Source organism: Aethalodelphis obliquidens, unplaced genomic scaffold (assembly GCF_003676395.1).
Source record: "Aethalodelphis obliquidens isolate GAN/ISIS:26980383/991018 unplaced genomic scaffold, ASM367639v1 scaffold7, whole genome shotgun sequence".
Classification (NCBI taxonomy): Eukaryota; Metazoa; Chordata; class Mammalia; order Artiodactyla; family Delphinidae; genus Aethalodelphis; species Aethalodelphis obliquidens.
The window spans coordinates 34,253,880-34,259,044 of record NW_020837951.1 but is presented as its reverse complement, the minus strand read 5'-3'; the positions used below and the strand labels follow the sequence as shown (position 1 = coordinate 34,259,044).

Genomic DNA, 5,165 nt, shown 5'->3' with positions numbered 1-5,165 from the left:
GTCTCTTAGGCTGTCTTCATTTCTTTTCATTCTTTTTTCTTTATTCTGTTCCACAGCAGTGAATTCCACCATTCTGTCTTCCAGTTCACTTATCCGTTCTTCTGCCTCAGTTATTCTACTATTGATTCCTTCTAGTGTAGTTTTCATTTCTGTTATTGTATTCATCTCTGTTTGTTTGTTCTTTAATTCTTCTAGATCTTTGTTAAACATTTCTTGCATCTTCTCGATCTTTGCCTCCATTCTTTTTCCGAGGTCCTGGATCATCTTCACTATCATTATACTGAATTCTTTTTCTGGAAGGTTGCCTATCTCCATTTCATTTAGATGTTTTTCTGGGGTTTTATCTTGTTCCTTCATCTGGTCAAAGTCCTCTGCCTTTTCATCTTGTCTATCTTTCTGTGAATGTGGTTTTTGTTCCACAGGCTGCAAGATTGTAGTTCTTCTTTCTTCTGCTGTCTTCCCTCTGGTGGATGAGGCTATCTAAGAGGCTTGTGCAAGTTTCCTGATGGGAGGGACTGGTGGTGGGTAGAGCTGGCTGTTGCTCTGGTGGGCAGAGCTCAGTAAAACTTTAATCCGCTTGTCTGCTGATGGGTGGGGCTGGGTTCCCTCCCTGTTGGTTGTTTGGCCTGAGGCGATCCAACACTGGAGCCTACCTGGGCTCTTTGGTGCAGCTAACGGCAGACTCTGGGAGGGTTCACGCCAAGGAGTACTTCCCAGAACTTCTGCTGCCAGTGTCCTTGTTCTCATGGTGAGCCACAGCCACCCCCTGCCTCTGCAGGAGACGCTCCTACACTAGCAGGTAGGTCTGATTCAGTCTCCTATGGGGTCACTGCTCTTTCCCCTGGGTCCTGATGTGCACACTACTTTGTGTGTGCCCTCCAAGAGTGGAGTCTCTTTTTCCCTAGTTCTGTCCAAGTCCTGCAGTCAAATCCCGCTCGCCTTCAAATTCTGATTCTCTAGGAATTCCTCCTCCCGTTGCTGGGCCCCCAGGTTCGGAAGCCTGACGTGGGGCTCAGAACCTTCACTCCAGTGGGTGGCCTTCCGTGGTATAAGTGTTCTCCAGTCTGTGAGTCACCCACCCAGCAGTTATGGGATTTGATTTTATTGTGATTGCGCCCCTCCTACTGTCTCATTGCAGCTTCTCCTTTGTCTTTGCATGTGGGTTATCTTTTTTGGTGAGTTCCAGTGTCTTCCTGTCAATGATTGTTCAGCAGTTAGTTGTGATTCTGGTGTTCTCGAAAGAGGGAGTGAGAGCATGTCCTTCTACTCTGCCGTCTTGAACCAATCTCAAGCCATGGTCTCTTAACCAGGTTCAGACTTCATCTAGACACGGAGCCCCTTGTTGGAAGAGGAGGCCACGCCCCCTTGAAGAACTCTAGAGATTCTAGAAATCTTCATCTAAGCCCCCTCCAGAGGGACCTGTGATCATTTACTAGAGTGGTCCACTGTAGCCCACAGTCTACGTGGGGGCTTACAGCAGTCAGGGCCCATATTCCAATCACAGTGAACCCACCTGTGCTTACTTCTCCAGGTCCTGAATCGACTAGACACCCCTGGCAACTGGCAGAATCCCAACATCAGTTCTGTGACACATGGAGTAAGGTCTCCTGTTAGAGGGAGGAAGCCCCTGGAACTTACCTTTTCTGCCAGGAGAGTGAAACAGCTGCTATCAGTTTCTGTATAAATAATTGAAAGAGGAGTAACCTTGCCAAAGGGAGCATTCATTCTTAGAAAGCAGCACAGCCTAGTCTCACGTGAGGAAAGCGCTGGCCTCTTTTAATGAACATTTGGCCCGGCTCCTTTCAAAGTAATAATGTGCCTTTATTGTGCTACGGAGCATTTGGTCCCTTCCTGAACCAGGGTCAACAGAAAAATAAAGTTTTTTTTCTTATTCTCAAATGACTCCCCTGTTGGGGAGGGGGAGTTTCTCCATTGATCTTACTACAGCTCATCCCTAATTCATAGATTCATTGCTTCCTTCTTCATTCAGCAAGCTCTCAGAGGGCCTAACCCCTGCCCGCCAGGCCTGTGCAGGGCACAGAGGGGGCGGGGATAGAAGAGCAAGACAGGCTCTTAAAAGAAGGCAAGGCAGTTAGGAAAAGCAACTTCAGTGCAATAAACGCTGCTACAGAACAGTGCTTGGGAGGTTTTCTGGAAAAGATGCTTCTTCAACTGGGTCTTTTTTTAAATGTTAATATTTAATATTAATAATATCTTACAGAAAAACCCATACGAATTTTTGGCCAACCCAATACAATTTTTAAAGGTTACACTCCATTTACAATTTTTACAAAATGTTTGCGATATTCCCTGTGCTGTACAATATATTATTTTTTCTTTTCTTTTTTTAGATAGACTTGTTTTTAAATTTTATTATTTATTTACTTTATTTTTTTGGCTGTGTCGGGTTTTAGTTGTGGTACTAGGGGTCTTCACTGAGGCGTGTGGGATCTTTCATAGTGGCGTGGGCTTCTCTCTAGTTGTGGCGTGCAGGTTTTCTCTCTCTAGTTGTGGTGCACCGGCTCCAGGGCGCGTGGGTTCTGTGTTTGTGGTGCACGGGCTCTCTCTTTGAGGCGTGTGAGCTCAGTAGTTGTGGCATGCGGGCTTAGTTGCCCCACAGCGTGTGGGATCTTAGTTCCCCGACCAGGGATCAAACCAACATCCCCTGCATTGGAAGGCGGATTCTTTACCACTGGACCACCAGGGAAGTCCCTGTAGAATATATTCTTGTAGCGTATTTTAAACCTAATAGTTTGTACCTCTTACTCCCCCACCTCTGTATTGTCCCTGCCCCCTCCCCTCTCCCCACTGGTAACCACTAGTTTGTTCTCTACATCTGTGTGTCTACCTCTTTTTTGTTATATTCACTAGTTTATTGTATTTTTTAAAGTGCATATAAGTGATATCATACAGTATTTGTCTTTCTCTGCCCGACTTATTTCCCTTAGCATAGTACCCTCCAAGTCCATCCATGTTGCTGCAAAGATTTCATTCTTTTTTTATGGCTGAGTAGTATTCCATTGTATGTATATATACCACATCTTCTTTATCCATTCATCTGTTGATGGACACTTAGGTTGCTTCCATATCTTGGCAATTGTAAATAATGCTGCTATGAACACTGGGTGGCACGTATCTTTTTGAATTAGTGTTTTTGTTTTTTTTAGATATATATACACAGGAGTGGAATTGCTGGGTCATACGGTACTTCTATGTTTAGTTTTTTGAGAAAACTCCATACTGTATTCCAAAGTGGCTGCCACCAATTTACATGCCCACTAACAGTGTATGAGGGTTCCCTGTTCTCCACATCCTTCCAACACTCAGCTGGTCTTGAAGAGCCAGTAGGTGCTGCCTGGAAGGACAGTGGAGAGAGAGCACAGAATGTCCGAAGGCATGAAGACCAGAGAGAACAAGGCATAGTCAGGAGGGAGGAGAGAGCTCGTGGGGATGGGGGTGGGAGGTGCAGAGGCACAGGAGGCCGGAGAGGGCAGTGAGGGCCAGATCACCAGCCTTGCCCAGCCAGCTTGAGAAGCTTGGAAATGTGGAATATCCAGGCTTGGCCCCTGTAGCTCAGGGCCTGCATTGTTGTCTGAGACTGACACTTTAAAGGTGGAGGGGAGAGGGACAGCACATACCCTTCGAGGAGCCAGAGGATAAGTCTTTGAGGAGACTCCTTCCTACTTCTCCGTTCTTCCCTTCAGCATCTTTTCCCAGGGCTTCCACCAAAATGCAAGGTAGGTATAGCAGCCACCTGTGCAGACTGCCACCTTGTGGACAGTACAGGGATTACAGATCTAGATATGACTTCCTCATTCCTTAGTTCAATATACTGTAGTATTTCTTAATAATTCAGATGAGCCAAAGTGCTGGGATAAGGTGCCCTTTGTTTGAGGGGAGGACAAAAATGCATACAGACAATCACCGAATGCTCAGAGGTGTAAGTCATCCTGAAGCAGTGGGGTCGGTGGGGAGATGTGGGTAGGCTTCACAGAGGTGACATCTGAGCTGGGTCAGGTAGGGAGCAAGGGTCTTTAGAGACCACCTCTGACATCCTCACTTTACAGAGAGGGAGACGGCAGCCCAGCGTAGGAAGGGACTCGCTCAAAATCAGAGTCCTTCAGGTGGGTGTCCCAGGCCAGGGCCCCTTTTCCTGTGCATGGTTGACCTCCACTTAAAATGGGTCCCCCTCCCAGTGCCAGGAATGGCCTTTGCAGAATCTGATCTGCTGCGCCTCCCTGTCCCCTGACAGCCCCATCCCAGCAGTTTGTCCAGCCTGCCTATTGCTGCAGTAATCTCTTCCCTCGTTCTCTGCACTCCGCCTGTGATGAACTGCAAAGCACTGAAACCCTCCCCAGGGAGGACACTGTACTTAAGCCAGGGTCTTGGCTGACCTGGGAAGACGGCGGGTGTCTCCAGGACATCTACCCTCAGGGACTACCGTACTTCTCAGTACACAGGTACTTTGTAAATTTTGGGACCTGAATGAATGGGTGAGGTCAGGGAAGGGGAGGTGGGTGGCACCTGAGAGGTCAGTCAGATGTCTTGTGGACTTCTCCAGAGCTGAGTCTAGTCTGGGAAGATAAATTGGGGCCAGGTCACAAAGGCCACTGAACGTTCTCCCAGAGAAGGAGTTTGTCTTGCATTTGTCTTTCTTCTGCCAGCAGAGGGAGCCAGGCCTGTTTGTGACAGAGGAGGGACAGGATGGGAATATAGGATAGCTTCATTCTTTTTCAAAGTGAGAAATATTGTCCCTAGTCAAGGGTCATACCCATTGATATTACTTAATGAAGAAATTGCCCTGCCCTAGGTCTTCCAGATATTTTGGTTCTTTTTTTCTAAATTAAATAATTAAGCCATATGTCTATAGAATAAATAGAGGCTGTCCTATGATAAGCTCCCAACACTCGGGAAACAAGCATGGCCTTTGTGATGCACTGCTGAATTTCCTTGTGTCATGTCTCCAGAACCCTGGACCCTGATAAACACAGGGCTTAAATAGAGTAAGTCTTCCTAACCTGGGTTCTCGTGTAGTCATCTCTTTCCTCACGTTCTGCCAACTGCAGCACCATTACATGGCTCCCGGAAAGAGGTCTCTAGCGGAGTGCTTAGGGCTCTGTTCTATTAAATGTTTTTATCAATAACCTGGATGAACTCAGCGAAAG

At 46.9% G+C, this 5,165-nt stretch overlaps 1 protein-coding gene across 2 annotated transcripts in view; it reads left to right on the top strand.

The window, feature by feature from the left end:
* The first annotated feature begins 745 nt into the window (after positions 1-745).
* Positions 746-5,165, top strand: part of LOC113619929 (stimulated by retinoic acid gene 6 protein-like) — a 73,733-nt gene continuing 69,313 nt past the window's right edge. For both annotated transcript variants that reach the window (XM_027105443.1, XM_027105444.1), the window contains exon 1: positions 746-799. The gene's annotated coding sequence lies outside the window, so the exon portion shown is untranslated. The remainder of the gene's footprint in view (positions 800-5,165) is intronic.